The sequence below is a fragment of the Thrips palmi genome, unplaced genomic scaffold, assembly GCF_012932325.1.
Source record: "Thrips palmi isolate BJ-2018 unplaced genomic scaffold, TpBJ-2018v1 HiC_scaffold_7, whole genome shotgun sequence".
NCBI lineage: Eukaryota > Metazoa > Arthropoda > Insecta > Thysanoptera > Thripidae > Thrips > Thrips palmi.
In genome coordinates this window covers 4238144-4254429 of record NW_023144634.1, presented here as the reverse complement: position 1 = coordinate 4254429, position 16286 = coordinate 4238144, and the positions used below count along the sequence as shown (strand labels likewise).

General features: G+C 56.8%; 1 long non-coding RNA gene across 1 annotated transcript; it reads left to right on the top strand.

The window, feature by feature from the left end:
* The first annotated feature begins 10166 nt into the window (after window positions 1-10166).
* On the top strand, window positions 10167-11803 carry LOC117652513. Its single transcript, XR_004588164.1, has 3 exons — window positions 10167-11176; window positions 11280-11444; window positions 11524-11803. It is a non-coding gene; the product is annotated as an uncharacterized LOC117652513 (long non-coding RNA).
* Window positions 11804-16286: the final 4483 nt, after the last annotated feature.

Below are 16286 nucleotides of genomic sequence, written 5' to 3'. Positions count from 1 at the left end.
AGGCGGCTGCGACTCAGCGGGGCGTGCTTGTAGTGCCCGCAGCCTCGCCGTCGTACAGAGCCGCGCCCCCCCCTCCCCCCTCCCAATATTATTGGCCGCATTGGAAAACGATGTCGCTTACTGCAGAGCGGCAGCCCTCACGCGCTGTGTTCCGGATGGGGGGAGGAGGGGAGGGGTGAGGAAATGGAGGGGGGGGGGTCGTCTCGCCGGCGGCGGGTGTCGCGCCGTCTTTCGGGGAGACGCGCCTAAAAGGCCCTGGCGGGCGGACCGCCCCGGCGAATTAGGCTACCAGCGTGCTATTTTTATTTTTTCCCTTTCTCGCGGAAAAAGGGGAGGGGGGGGGACCCCGTCGCCGATCCGATGAGGAAATGAGCCGGGCGGCGCGGCTGTCGCGGCGCGGAACGAAATTTAGCGGGCCGCGGCGGTGAGCGTTGCGCTCAAAGGGAGTCAGGAATTTAGTTTCGAGATGGAGTAACTCCTCGCGCGCGTGACTTCCTACCGCCGCCAGGTCGCCGACGACGGGGGACTCCTTACCGCCACCAGGTCGCCGACGACGGGGGACCCCTTACCGCCACTAGGTCACCGACGACGGGGGACTCTTTACCGCCACCAGGTCGCCGACGACGGGGGCTCCTTGTTGCCGACGACGGGGGACTCCTTACCGCCACCAGGTTGCCGCCGACGACGCACGTGCAGCTGGGCGTGGATGTTGCACGCGGTGAACAGCGCGTGCGTTACGGCCGCCGGGGGCGCCAGCGTCGCGTCTAGAATGCAACAAGCCCTGCAGGGCCTGCACCGCAAGGCGGCGGTAAAGCGGGGCGCGTAAAAGGGAGGGCGGCGCCCTACCTGGAGGGCTGCAGGGCTGAAGGGCCCGAAGGCGCGGCACCGCCAGGCAGCGCCAGGCACCGCCGCCCTTCACCCTTTTCCTATCCCAGCGCATTTGAATTTTAAAACGCCCTTGTTTCCTTCATGCGAGCCTGAGCCCCCGCCAGCCCCCGGCCGACCGCGCCAAACCCCGCCAAACCTCCGCCAAACCCCGGCCGGGCCACCCCTGAGCGCGCCGACGACGACGTCCTGAAAATAGTAGCCTCTTTGGTTTATCGCGCAGGCAGACCCGGCCAAGTCGGGCCAAGTGCACGGACGACAAGCCCCCCGACAAGCCGACTCGCCGGGGGACGCGTGGACGGCGCAGGACGCCAGGGGTTTTTATAAGACCTCAAAACAACAAGTAAAAACGCACACACAAAAAGAAAGAGGGCAAAAATAAAAAGGCGCAGAACGGAGGAAAGGAGTTTCGCGCTTGTTTTTAAATACACTTTCCTTTGTCGTGTGTCGGCCCTGTGTTTTTGTTTTCGTGGCGTCCTGCCCCTGGGACCTGGGAGGGCCCGGCTCTCGCCGTATCGCCGGAGTATCGCAGGGGGGCATTTTTCTCTGAAGAGCGCTCGCACATACACGCACACACACACTCCGCACTCTCACACAGACGCACCTGCACAACCACATGGCCGGGCACGCACCTTTACACTCACTCTCTCTCTCACACACACACATATCAATACACACCAACACACTGACAGGGGCGTGATCTCCCCGCCCGCTCCGCAGCTCCTCACCGACAGGCTCCACGGCGTTGACGCCCCCCGCGACGGCCTTGTTGTCGTGGCCGAGGTCGCGGCCGGTTCGGCGTCATTTATGTTCGGCAAGGTGCCCCCCTGCGGCGCGGAAAGGAGGGGGGGGGCGAAGGGGGCGCCTTTGTGTCTGCCGGTGACGAGCGTGGCGCCGGGGCGCCGGGGTGGGAGGGGAGGTGTCGGGGGGTGGGGGGTCGACTCAAAGAATGACGACGGAAGTAAAGGACCGAACGGCTGGACGCTCGGCCCTTGCGCGCTCGCCCCCCCCCCCCCCCCCCCCCCGCCTGTACAATGCCATTATCCCAGCAGGGCGCATTCCGGGCGATACTGGTTGGCATCTCGGCGTCACGTACGCGCGGCATAGTCACGGCCAATGCCAACGCCAGAGGTGGGTCCGAGGTAGCTTGAGGGGGGAGGAGGAGGGGGGAGGGGGGGGGTGAAGTAGCACTTTCCCTTTCGAACCCTCACGGCACGGCTCACCCTGAGGCAGAGATACCCTGTGGAAAGGGGATCCGGATGGCAGCTCTTTCACCAAAAATGGGGAACCTTTGCTGATTTGGACGGCACTCGGGCTCAAGTCTCATCAACGATGGTTCTTTTTTTATTTTACCTGCTTCATCCTCTATTTTTTGATGCCTTGTCCAGGGGGAACCCACCTTCCATTTTCCAATACATTTTCCAGTGGAGGTGCCTCGTTTGTACCTCGGGCGGCCTGCAGGGTGGGGTGGGGGGCTTTGCCGCTGGGCCTATCCTGTACCATCAGCGGCGGCGTATTTTTATACCCTTGTCAGACGCGTATCGAGCGGTGCAGGTACGGTTTGCGGCCCTCTGCCTCTTTTTCGCCGCGCGGCCGGGAGTCGAACCACTGACCTGCGCCCCGCCGTCGTTACAGGCGGCGGAAAATGGTTATTCGTTTTGAAATTCGGCGCGGCGCCAGCCGCCTGTCCCCGAAGGGCCGCGGAATACTGCAGACTGATTCCGAGAGTCGTTTCCGTCGGTCTGCCCCTCTCGTAATCATGGGTCTACAGGTGCGACAGAGACAGAGCGACGAAAACGACTCTCGGAATCAGTCTGCTGAGCCGCAGCGCGCGCAGCGCCGCCCCGGCCCCATTGATTCGCCAAAGGACTGTTCCTTTGCCGAATGCTGCTCTCAGCAGCGCTGCTCGGCTCGGCTCGGCGCGGCTCGGCTCGGCTCGGCGCGACCGCTGGTGACTCGGCTCCCTCGACCATTTCCTCCAGGAGCCCCACTGGCCCGGCTGGTGGTTTGACGTTTCCTGACTGGCCGGCGCTGCCGCGGCCCAGGGCCTTTTTAGATAAGGCTGCATTTCCGGCTGAGCCTGGCCGGGCACGGCGCGGCCAGATTACATCGTGGGGAGGACAGGACAGCTCTCCCGATATTTTTCTTATTTTCCTACCGACGGCAGCTGAACCCGTTACGCCTTCGGAAAATGGCACTAACGATGGCGCGCTGCGCTGCCCGGTCTTCCTCTCCGGTCCACCGGGTCACCGCCTAGGCGCGCCTTGCGACCAAGCCGGAGAGACACTGGAAGTCGCAGAAAGCCACGATCGTGGAAAGGTGTGCCACGAGTGGTCAAATTTAATCAGCTCCAAACAGATTCGTTTTGCCCCCTTTTCCCTCTCGCCCTGCCGTCCCCTCTGGGGGCTCTCTGTCTCTCTCATGCCCGCCAGGCGCCGCCAGGTGTGGCTCTCTTTATTCCTCGTTGACGCGTCGCTGTGTAATCCCGTGGCCTTCCAGCCTCATTCACGCCACTGCCGCGCTGCCGCGCTCACAGTCCAGCTGCGACGGCCCCGACGACCGGCACCCCCCTGCAGCAGCTGTGGCTCAGCACTGAAAAAAAAAACCACCCCACAGTGGTCCAGAAGACCGGTGGAGGCGGTCAAAAACTCGGACTCGTTTTGAGCCCCAGAGTCGCTAAATAGGTCCCGAACCGAACGTGTGACCCCACCAATGGATTGCTCTCCGAACGAGGAATCCGATTGATAGGGTCACATGCTCGGTTCGAGCTCAAAACGCGTCCGGGATTGTCACCTCCACCGGTCGTCTGGCCCACTGTGCGCCCTTGCCGCTTAAAAAATGAAAACCGGAAAAAGACTCGCTGTGGGGTGAATGACCTCAAGTGTGGTCTGCTCTCGAAGCGTAGGAACGAACAGCGAAGCGCCGAAATTCGGGGAACGGCTGGTAATATTGAAACAGTGAAACATTCAATACAAAGTGGAGTTCGATAAACCGGGCGCCGAAAAGCATTTTGTGCGTGCGGTTTCATGAGTTTCTTTTCTTTTTCGAGCGAAGCAAGAGACGGAGTCGCAAAGCCACGGACTGCCTGGGGCGGCACGGTCGCAGCACGGTCGCCTGTTTGTTTTGGAACGTCGCGTTGGCGGCCCTGATTCCGGCACACTGGCAAAGACCAACCTGCCGCCAGACCGGTGCAATGCGTATCTCGGCGGGAGTAAAGTAACTCGGTTATTTTGCAGAGGGGAAACAATTTCCGGATTCGCCCTCCGATCCCGGCCTGCGCGTGACGTCCGTTACTCCGGCGCGTTTACGAGATAGGGGAACTTCGTTACGTTTGGAATCCCTCACGCGCCCTGCAGGTGCGCAGGTGGCGCCGGTGTCCTGCCTGTCGTGTCGTTCCCCGGGCCAGCGGGCCGCCCAGCCCGAGCAGGCAGGCAGCCAGCCAGGCAGCCAGGCAGGCAGGCCCAGCGGACCAGAGGTGTCCGCACCGCGACCTCTTCCACGCCAAAAGCCTCTCAGCCCACTGGGCCAGCTGAGCCCGCCCTGCCCCGCCCCGCCCCGCCCCCGCCCCGCCCCGCCCCGCCCTCGTCACGCATTGCGCACCGCACCAAATCCTTCCCGAGCCATCTGCTACGCGCCTCGCCTCGCCCTGCGCGCATCGGAACGCCCTGAGATTCGCAGATGGAGGCGGGCTCAGGGCCCTCTGGGCTGCCCCTTCTCTCTCTCTCTCTCTCTCTCTCTCTCTCTCTCTCTCTCTCTCTCTCTCTCTCTCTCTCTCTCTCTCTCTCTCTCTCTCTCTCTCTGCCTTTCGTTTCAAGCGTTGAACGCCATAGCAGACGCTGCTATCTCGCTTGCTCATTAGCCTAGCCTAGGCGCTCCTCGACGGCGCGCTGAATTTTTCATCCTCCTCAAACGTTGAGCAGCGCGGGAAAACAAAGTGACTCAATCTTTGATGCGTCGCGTCCCGCCGCTGCTGCTGCTCCACTCGGCGTTTCGTGACCTTCGGCAAAGTTATGCGGGACGCGCTGTGAGTTTCTCTTACTGATGGCTTTTCTCGTCTTGTGTTGCAGGTGTGTGAGTGCGACTGGCTGTGTCTCTTCGGGGAGAGGAGGGGGGGGGAGGCTTTCGACGGCCACTTTGGCGCAGTGCATGATGGTGAGTCTGGACGATGTGTTTTCTCTGCGCTCCGTCGCCATGGCAACGTGTGTGTGGTGTGCGTGTGTGTGTGTGTGTGTGTGTGTGTGTGTGTGTGTGTGTGTGTGTGTGTGTGTGTGTGTGTGTGTGTGTGGCACGTGGCGCATGCAGCAAGAAAGGCCCCGGTTCGCCTCGACCCTTGGAGGCCCTCCTCGCCCCGACGCGGCAATAAATGCAGACAAAAAGCCAACAAGCCTCCAGGTCGCGTTCAATCGCGCGTTGCGGCCCGCGGGCTTGATTCACGGCCTGGAGTGGGTCAGGAGGGTTGATTTGTGGCTCCCAAAGGCGGGGCGGAGCGGGGCCGCTGATCCCCACAGGGGCCGGAGCCATTTGTAGCCGCATCACCATTGTCCGCTTACGGCGCGCGTTACGGCGCCGGCCGTCCCCCTTGCAGTGTCCGTTACATCGCCGTCCGTCGCTCCGTCTCTCTCGCACCCCTACGGGCCGCGCCGTGAGTGCGACAGGGACGGAGCGACCGAGTCGCACCGTCAGCAGAGTGCAAACGCGGCGGGACTTTGACAAGTGGCGACGCGATCCCCGCTCTCAGTGATGGACCGGCGCCGTGATTGGCTGCTCGAGGACGCCGATGACGACATCGAGGCGGACGATGACGGGGATTGGCGGCCGAGACGGATGCCGACAGACCGCGCCGCGCCACGCCCCTCTCTCGCTCTCTGCTGCCAGCAGCGGAGTTATACGCGCCTCGGAGAAAATCAGAAAAGTTGTTTGGCTGTAAATCCTCATGCTGCTGCCCCTTAACGAATGTGTGCGCAGCGTTGCCGCCAAATCCCGTGCGCTCAAAGGCGAAAGAGGCGTGACGTGTGTGCGCGCGTGTGTGTGTGTGTGTGTGTGTGTGTGTGTGTGTGTGTGTGTGTGTGTGTGTGTGTGTGTGTGTGTGTGTGTGTGTGTGTGTGTGTGTGTGTGTCGTCACGTCGTCGGCCGCGCCTCCCTGGCGGCGGGACAGGTACATGCCGGCTTTTTCCCGTCCCGCCGGCTGCCAAATTGACCCACATATACCTCTCCTCGGCCCACCTGGCCACCTGGCCCGTCGCTGAGCTGCCAGGCCGCCGCGCCGCCCGCCGTGCAATATGAATGGTACACAGAAACGCCAAGCACAATATCTTGTCCAATCATAAATAAGCCTCGGCGCATAAAAACGTCGGGTGGCGGGGCCCTGGCTGGGGCCTGGCTGGGGCCCTCGGCCGCGCTGGCGAGGACAAGCAGAGACAGAGGGAAGTAATAAGGAAACGGGATTGCTTCACTCATCTCTGCTGTGTTGGTTCGGTGTGACTGTAGCGGCGCTTCGTCGCGCTCTGTCTCTCACAGGGTGCCCCGTTATGAGTGCGAGAGAGAGTGCACTGTTGAGGAGGCAGCGTGCCGCTGTTTGTTTGGCTTCGCGGGCTTCGCACTGCGAGTGCCGCGACACCTTGGCGTCGTTGTCGTTCTAGTGTACCGCCGAGTCCCTTTCCAGTGGAGCGTTTTTGCGACCCAGCGGGCCGTCTCCGAGCGGCGTCGCGCTGTCTCTCTCGCACTCACGGCGCGTCCCTCAGCGCGCGAGAGAGACGGAGCACTGTTCGAAATCGGCGGCTCGTTACACGGCTGGAGTGCCGCGAGCAGCGAGACTGATTCTGAGAATCGTTTTCGTCGCTCTGCCTCTCTCGCACCCGTACGGGGCGCCCCACGAGTGTGAGAGAGGCAGGGCGACGCGTGAGTCTGCAGGGCGCCTGCGAGGTAGGCAGCAGCGCGGCACGGCTGCGCGCCGGGCTGCCCATGCTCCATGCTGCGGGCGGCGGAGCCGAGCGGAGCCGAGCAGAGCGCGACACGCTTGTTTTTTGAAGGCGAACGGTTAGCGGCTGCCTCGGGCTGACGGCCAGGTGAGACTAATTGTCGCCATCAACGCGGCCTCCCCTCTCCTCCTCCTCCTCCTCCTCCTCCTCCTACTCCTCCTCCTCCTCCTCCTCCTCCTCCTCCTCCTCCTCCACCTCCACCACCTCCACCTACTCCTCCTCCTACTCCTCCTCCGACTCCTCCTCCTCCTGTTCCAACTCCTCCCCCTTTCACTCCCCCAACCCCTCCTCAAGGTGAAGGTGAAGGCGAAGGTTCGGCACCTGCGGACTGCTTCCGAGAGTCCCTTTCACCGCTCTGTCTCTCTCGCACTCATGGGTCGTGTGCCGTATGGGTGCGAGAGAGGCAGAGCGGCGAAGGGACGACTCTCGGATAGTCTGCTGCGGCCAAGGCCAGGGGCAGCCAGGGGCGGCGCCTGCCAAGTGGCATCTTATTTCTGGACGTGGTGATGACGGCTCGCCAAATGGCTCGCCGTGCCGTGCCGTGGCGTCCCTTTGATCAAGGGGATACATAGTGGAGCGGCTGTGCCGCGTCGTGCCGAGAAGCGCCATTACGGCCGCGGTAAACAGGCAAGCCTGAGTGCAATGAGGCAAGCAGAAGTCAAGGATAATGTTTTCCGCGTGTTCTGCCCGGCCGTTTCAACGGGAGGGACGCGTTAAACTGTCCTGTCTGCGGTGACAAAACGTTACGATTATTTCAAGACATAAATAATCAACCATTTAATTCAGTTAAGGCTTGCGTTCAAAAACTTCTTTGGACTGAAAGGTTACCTTCTTAGTCATAGCAAATCAATGGTCGCAATCGTCAAATTTTTAAATTCAATATTTTCCACATTTTTTGCCGTTTTGTCGCTGACGGCGCGTCGCGCGTCGAGGCTCGGCCGATCGGTTCGTTCGGCCTGTCTGGGCCCCGCCGTGTGGGGACGGCCGGGATGGCCGCACACGGCTGCATAATTAGTGATCCGGGGAGTTTGTTTTGGCCGGAGTTTTCCGGGGCGGGGCGAGGCGGGGCGGGGCGGGGGCTCCAGAGCCAATCATGCGGACGGGGATTGATGTAAATTTCTCATGACGCGGCGCCATGAAATGGTGATAAGCGTCGCTCCCCTCGTCGACACCGCCACCGCGGCCACGACGATCCCCGCGGAGCGGATCCGCCTGCCGCCGGTCAGCGCGCCCATCAAAGGTGGCTCCGAACGTCGCTCCGTCTCTCTCGCACCCCTGCGGCACGCACCATGAGTGCGAGAGAGACGGAGCGAGGCAGCGGGCGAGGTGGGCCGCGCGAGGCACGCGCGGCGGCGGCCGGCCAAGGTGACATTTTGATGCAGATGAGGCGGCAAATGAATGGGGGTGGGGAGGCAGCGCGCCCCATCGAGGGTATCGCCGCGGCGCGCTCGTTCCGAAGGCCGAGCCATCGTCGCTCTGTCTCTCTCGCTCCCACTCGCGTAGGGGTGCGAGAGAGAGACAGAGTCCGCGGCCAGGACCCTCTATGGTCGCCCCGCGGCCAATCTGCCGGCAGGGATGGAAAGTCGAGGCGGGGAATCGTAGATTGAGGGATGTAATGAGCAGCTGCCTGTCTGTCTGTCTGTCTGTCTGTCCGTCCGTCTGTCTGTCCGTCTGTCCGTCTGACTGTATTGCCATGTCGGTGCGTGCCGTGTAAGCGTATGCGTGTGTGTTTGTATTTGTGTCTGCCGAGGGGGAACGGCCACAGCAGTCGTATGTGCGGCCAACAACATACCCTCATGCCAGCATCCGTGCAACATTTACACACACACACACACACACACAGAGACGAGAGAGAGAGAGAGAGAGAGAGAGAGAGAGAGAGAGAGAGAGAGAGAGAGAGAGAGAGAAAGCATCACGGTCAAGCGTCGCCGTATCGTGCTGTGTTTGTGCAGGCGGGTGCAGGGCGTGCATCGACCCCGTCTTTGCGTTGCACGGCGCGATGTTCTCCGCGTCACGTGGTCCGAAGTCCCGATGCAATGCTTCGCACCGAATGCGTGCTGTCGTGCACTTCGCCAACCCAAGCACAACTTTGGTTGTTTTTATCTGAGGAACGACAACAACAAAAACACCAACGACTTTCGTCAGTTGTTCGGAAGTGTAGTATGCTGTTGCGGGGCGGGCCAAACCAGTGGTCATGTGGGGCTTATCGACTCTTTCTGTCTCGTCTGTGTGTGTATGTGTGTGTATGTGTGTGTGTGTGCGCGCGTGTGCGTGTGCGCGCGCTACAGAAAGGCACGGTGACTGAGCAGGGGTGCGTGGGAGGGAGCGAGCGCTTGGCAGTGTGGTAGTGAGTTGGAGAATGTGTATTGTGATTAAGCGCGGTGATTAGGCGTGTTTGCGGTCAAGCTAGTGCCTGCGGCGGGGGAGGGGGAGGGGGGGCGCCGCGGTCGCGCAACGCGAACGGAGAGGAGCTGTCTGGGCGGGTCGGCCCACCGGTTAGTCTGGTGTTTCCTTGCGCGGAGATTGGCGCGCCGCCCCACTGGATCCGCTCCAGTGTGGCAAGGCGACCGGACCCCCGTGCATTTATTGGACCAGTTTGTCGTGGTTCACGTCTATTCTGTGACGACAATGCGCTGAAAATTTAAGTTTCTTTACTAGTTTTTCTCGCAAGAATGCCACCTCAAACCATCGACACTGTTACATTGTAGTCAATTCGTGGTGAAATTCTCATCGTTTTCAAAATTGAAGACATTGTCTGAAGACAACACGGTCTTCGACTTTTTTCACGATGTGGTAACTAATTTTCTCCAGTGTGTCGTGCCCCCCAGAGGGCGTGCGTGCAGTGTACACAGTTATTACAGGACGTTTAAATGCGCATTGTAGCCAGCCAGTCTCCTACACAGTTAATTACCGTCGTCGTGCTGTTGGCGGCGGCAGTCTCTCTCTCTCTCTCTCTCTCTCTCTCTCTCTCTCTCTCTCTCTCTCTCGTACACTGTGGCAAAAAGGTACGGAAAATCCTGTTAATTTTTTTGCCAGGATTCTCCGTAGCCCTCTTATCAATATTCTCCGTAGGCTCTTACAGTATTCTCCGTAGGGCCGCACAGTATTCTCTGTAAATCCGCACAGTCTTCTCCGTAGGACCTCGAAGACTGTATAGTCCTACGGAGATCACTGTGCGGTCCTGCGGAGAATACTGTGCGGTCCTACAGAAAATACTGTAAGAGCCTACGGAGAATATTGATAAGGGGCCTACGGAGAATTACCACAAGCTCACTGTAAAAATTATCGTGCCATTCACGATACTTTTCACAACAAATTAAGCACGACACTGGTACAACCACGCTTCGTGCCAAAATGTATTGTGATTTCTGATAACAAGTGCAGTCGTGCTTGAATAAGACGATACAATATTGTTCCACTTGTCGTATGATATCAGCACAAAATAAAAAGACTAATTGCTGGAGGATTTACCGATGATGTTATTGAGCTAAACTATGAATTCTATTTCTATAAGACACTTGCCCTCATGATCATTCTTAGAGTTATCAAATGATAAGAGATTGTCAAAATTAAAATAACTCATGAATTTTTGTTATCAATTAGGGTTTTGCAATAGCAAGCACTTTTAACCTCGACCAAACAATGTTCCGTGTGCCGTCTCATAACAACAAAGTAAGAAGTACCGAATAACTATAATCTCAGGGCTATACTTGTCTTTACATAGTTAACCAAGAGATCTTTACCAGACCCAACTGATATTATTCCCTAGTAAAAAAGTTTTCTAGCAATGCCAAATCACAAGCTAACTGTGCACCTGGGAACTCAGACAACAACCAACAATAGGCTGATGGTCACCAATTTGTTTGTCAGAAAGATTTCGAATGACGAGGTGGCAAGTCATAAAATGGAGGAAATTCACAACATACTTCCGTAGCTTTCTATTGCCCTGACGCAATGACACCAGTCGGTATTAATTCCACCTCTATTTAGCATTTGTAGACAAAGATTGTTCATACAAGGTAAACAAGGGAGAAGTTTTGTCTGCTGTGGAGTGTCAATAATGGAAACAAGGATGAAAAATATATAAACGAGACTATGAGAAATTAAAGAGGCCGTACTCGGCACGGTGAGACGCTGTGACAACAGAAGAAATGTTCCTAAAAATATTTCCGGAGAGTTTGGTGGCGCTTTTTATCAACATGATCCATTGGGTGGATAGAATGAAATGAAAGATCAATGAGTCGAGGTTGACACTGATATTTCGTCCTTTGAGTTCTGCCTTGCACCGTTTCTGTTGTTTATTGTGTAGTGTCGTGAGTACAGTTATAAGGTTAAGATGGACATTTGTTGTTCACATTTGCTATCCTTGTTGCTTAATGATTTTTTCTATGACTAGTTTTTAAATATCTTGTTTAGAATGGCCACAACTTGAAGTTTCAACAAATGACGTGAAGCTGAGCTGTTTGCTGTGTTGAAGAACAAGGATTACAGTAACTGCGCTTCCACCTCTATTTAGCATTTGTAGACAAAGATTGTTCATACAACAGATGTAAGCAGAAACACAAGACATTCAATGATGAGGTAGGTTTAAGTTTTTACAAAGAGCATTATGGTGATGGCAATGCAGTTCTGCATCAACTTTATTTTTAAAAATTTCTAGGTGGAGCACTGATGTGTTCAGTAACCTCAAGGAGTATATTCAATGCAATGCCAAGTTCTCAACACACAAGAAGAAACTCGTCAAGTCAACTCTGCAAGACAACGTCTGAATTTCATCCTCGCTGTTTGTGGATCCAAAAGTTGTGATCAATGTTCTGATGTCCAGCTAGATTTTTATTGTGTCTTGAAAAAAAATTGTTTGAATTTTTTCAACTTAGATCAACTAACACCTTTACTTGTAAAAATATATTGGCTAAAATTAAATTGAAGCATTTCATAGACTTTTGACTACATTATTTGAAAATCCAGTTGTACTAAGAATCATGAAAGTATCGTGGATACACAATCTTTACAACTAAGTCGTAGGAGCACAACAATATCACAACTTTATCGTGATTTTGAGAAAATTTTGCCACATTGTAAAAAGTCACGATAATTTGCACAATTTGTTGTGGTTTTCTGGTACGACTTAATTGTCATCTTGTCGTATAGGGTACGACAAGAGGCACAATGATGTCGGCTAAAACATTGACCAGTGCTTGTCGTGCCATTTGTCGTGGTTTTTTCTAACAGTGCTGTTTACAGAATTTTCCGTAGCTTTTTGCCACAGTGTAGCGTAGCGAAGCGATTTGCCGGCCGGTCGATATGAATATGACGAGATGCGAAATTAGAGTGGCCCTCCCTGCCCTGCCCGGCGGGGGACTGCCGACGCCAAGGGGCAAGCGGCCGCCAGGGCCAGGTCCGGCCAGGCCACCCCGAGCCGGGCCCAGGCCGGGCCACGCTGATTTTACATTTATATTGCTTCCCTTGTTGACCCCTGGCAGTGTATCGGGCGGCCGAACGCGGAGCAACAGCAACACGCTCGGGCCGGCCATGCGCAGCCCCAGACGGCGCACGCACATGGCGGGCCTATCGCGAATAATCTGGTCTCCGTCGAGAATGGCCTCGTTTCACAGACGTGTTTCGTGGCCGGATTCTGGAGGGCCGGGAATCGGACGGGGAGACATCTGTGGACGTTCGGTGTTTGGGCCGGAAAGGCCGTCGCTGTTGTCCGTTTCCTTGACGACGCTTCCAGCTATTTTCTCAGTCGACGGCGATCTGGACCGACGGTGCTGCTCTCTGCGACCTGGCAGCAGGCTGATGCCGGGAGTCGTTTTCGTCGCTCCGTCTCGCTCGCACTCCTCCGGGGTCCCCAACGAGTGCGAGAGGGACAGACGGGGCTCTCGGAATCAGTCTGCAGGGCCTGGTGGCATTCCCCGGCAGCTTCGATCCATCAATGTCCGATGCCATCTCGAAGCGATACTGGCCGGGTCCAGCCATTCCGTCCGAAGAGTCGTCACATCGCTCTGTCTCTCGCGCACCCCTACGGCACCCCCCACCATTGTGAGAGAGACAGAGGCGCCTCCACGGAAGCAGTCTGCAGGGTGGCCGCGACAGGACACGCGCGCCATTGTCCTGCTGGCCGGCTGCCTTGGACACCGCCGGCAGGATATATTTTTTACCCCGCTTGTCACGCCTGCCCTTGTTTTCCGCCAGTGGGCCAGCTGGGCCAGGTGGGCGATGTCACCCCGTGTCGGAGCGGGCCGGGACGGAGCAAGCCGTTTTGTCACTGGCAGTTTGCTTTAATCTGGCCGATGCGATGCCGGCGGCCCGGCGGCCCGCTTAATGCAGACAGCTGCAAGATACGCATCGCGGCAGATTCTTCACCGGCTTTGCTTTAAGGCGCGCCATTAAGGCCAGCGCGACGCAGCTAAAGCGGCCAGCATTGCTCCCGATTTTGGGGAGCTGTGCCCCTGGAACGGGGAGCGGTAACGAGGCCACGGAGCAAAATTAATTAGAAATAACACAAAAACACTGTTTTGATTTGTTTTGCTGTTTTGGGGTGTTCTGTGGATGGGTAGGTACGAAATGTTCAGTTTGATCATGCTCTTAGCACTTTACAAAATACTCAGCTTTATGTGCAAGGTCCTGTTTAGCTTGGAAGGTTTTTTTGAGAGTGCGATTGTGATGTTCCAACCAAGATTTTGTGGAAAGTTGCAGAAGTCACCAAGCTTTGGATCTGCGAAGCAGTGAAGTCACGAAGCAGTAGAGCTTTAGGTAGTGGAATCATCAAGTATCAAGCGATAAAGCAGTAGAGTTACCAAGCCGTGGATCCCCGACGCCACGAAGTCACCATTCGAGCAAGCAGTGAGACTCCAAGAAATGAAGTCCAAGCAGCACTAAGCAGTGAAACCCCAAAGCAGTGAAGTCACCGAACATCCAAGCAGTAGAGTCATCAAGCAATGAAGTCATCCAGCGACTGAGAAGTGAATCCACCAAGCAATCCACCTCCCTTAAGTGACGGAAACACCCAGCGACCATAAGCAATGGAGTCACCTAGCAGTGTCGCGACAGAAGACTCGCCAAGAGTCGCCAGCCCTGCGTGCGGCTGGCGTCTCTAGGTGCAGGCTTTATGGCCTCTGGCGGGCCTCTGGCGCGCCTCTGGCTCTCTGAGGCCGCGCGGCACTCAGACAGGCCGCTCTGCTCCGCTCCCGTCCGGCCGGCTGAAAGGCGCTCGGGAAGTGGCGGGATGTTCCGAACCCTTTCTGCTGCCCCTTTTACTGTCCCGATGGCGGAATGGCGGAGGCACAGTGTGACGGCACGGCTCGACACGGCTCGGCACAGAACTACTTGGCACGGCTCGGCACGGAACTACTCGGCTCGGAACAACTTGGCTCGGCTCAGCACGGAACTACTCAGCACGGCACCAGTGCAGTAGTGATTAGAAGGGCAGTGATGGCGTCGGCTGTTATCGCCCGAGGTCTAATGACTGATTAGGTGCGCCTCCATTTGTGGCGGTAGTAAATGGCGCTCTGCCCTCGGCAGCCCTTTGGCGGGTGTCAGCGAGGCGGTGTCGCTTTGCTGCGTTCGATTGGCTAATGAGCAGTCGAGTGCACTGTACACGGAGGTTGCTGTACACTGTACAAGCGTGACGTTTTACGGTCGCAGCTTTGCGCTCAAAGAGCTCTGAGGATATCCTCAGAAAAGGGGAGGAGTGAAGAGCACGAGGGTAGCACGCTTGAACAAAAGCATCATGTTCCTCCCTAAGTCTAACCAGTACAATATTTCTTGAAAATAAAATCCTTGCATTTTGCATTGTTTTCTTGCAAGATGTTGATGTTTCGTTAAGTTCAATGTACAAACTTTGACAGGGAAACGAGGACACATTCTGCCCCAGAGACACACAGGGCACAGTGTGGTGGCGACCTTGGGAATGTGGCGAGGCGAGTGATTCGGCGTGTGGAGCTCTGTATGGGCGATATTCTGAGAAGGACGAGAAAAGGGACGTCGGTCCGGCGGTCTGCGTTTCGCAAGGCCCTTCGCGACGAATTTCACGCACCGCGGCCTCGAAGGTCGCCGCGCCCCTTTTCCTTGTGTGTCTGCGTGTGGGAAGGGCGGGGACTCACTCCATTTGAATCTCAGTCCCCACTGTCTTCAAAGGGCGCGAGGATGGCTTGATCAGTAGGTTGGCGGAGGGATGTGTGTTCGTGTGCATGTGTGTGTGTGTCCAAGTGTAAATGAGCAAGATGAAGCTACTATCATGGCTATCACCATTTTTACCTCCATCACCATTGTCGTCGTCGCCATCATCATCATCTTCATCATCTTCTTCATCGTTGCCATTATTTCTTGGGCCTCTACAGACCCTCACTTGAGTGAAGCATCGGCAAGGAACATATGAATCAGACTGCGAACCTCACCCGTTGGCTAAAAAGGCCAAAATGGCAGGCTGTTGATCGATTGGCTGGAGCCTTTCCTCGGCATGTCATCCTCCTGGTGCCCCGGGCCCATAAATCCGACTGATATGGCGGACCGACATGCAGGCTCCACTTAGGCCCGCCGAATGGAATACAAATAGAGTTCGGCCAGCACCGCGGGGACGGCCTGAGCCGAGCCCTGAGCCCGACCCTGAGCCGTCCCCTGATTGGTTGCGATATATTTCTGGCTCTCGGATTGATACGGGTAACATCTTGTTGACTATGTAAGCACGCGACTTGGTGACATGGATTCCCTTCTTCAGCGCCCCGCCGCATCGGAAATGGCGCGCCTGAATATTCAATGTCACTCACACACGCAGTTCCACAAGTTTTACGCAAAGTTTTTTTTTCTGTGTTTGCGAACGGGGTGAGGAGCGCGCGGTAGCATTGTATTGGGGCAGGACGAGAGAGCGGCGGTGCCGAAAAGACGGTGGCCCGCGCGGAGTATGGCTGTCTGAAGATGATGTGGAGCTTCGCCGCCTCGCCGACCCGAATGAGGTGTACCTCACGGATCAGGCTTTTACAGTGTCACCACCGGGTGCCGCGGGGCTCGTTGTTGCTGCGTGGGTCGCAGGCAGGGCTGTCTTCCCCATCGGAAGCCCTGCCACAACGAGCTGTTAGCTCCTCGCAGCTTTTCCTCATGCCGTGTTGCCGTGTTTGCAGAAGGTCACGATAATGACGCAGCCACGGTCCAGGGAAGAAAAGCGAGTTCCCGTAGAGGAAGACTTGCCGGTCCGAAGTGATTGGTCACCGTGGCGTCCGGCACACTGAGAAAGTAATTTGGATCGTTACGCGCATTCGTCCGTCCGGCCAGACCGCCATTCGTCTGCGGCGATCCTCACCGTACCGAGTCATTCCGAGGGTTGCAGTGAAAAATGCCCCGCGCTCGTCTGCCCCGACTGACACACCGAACTTTTCACTGGCCAGACGATTCCGCTACCCCTTTTCTGTTGCTTTTTAACCCTCC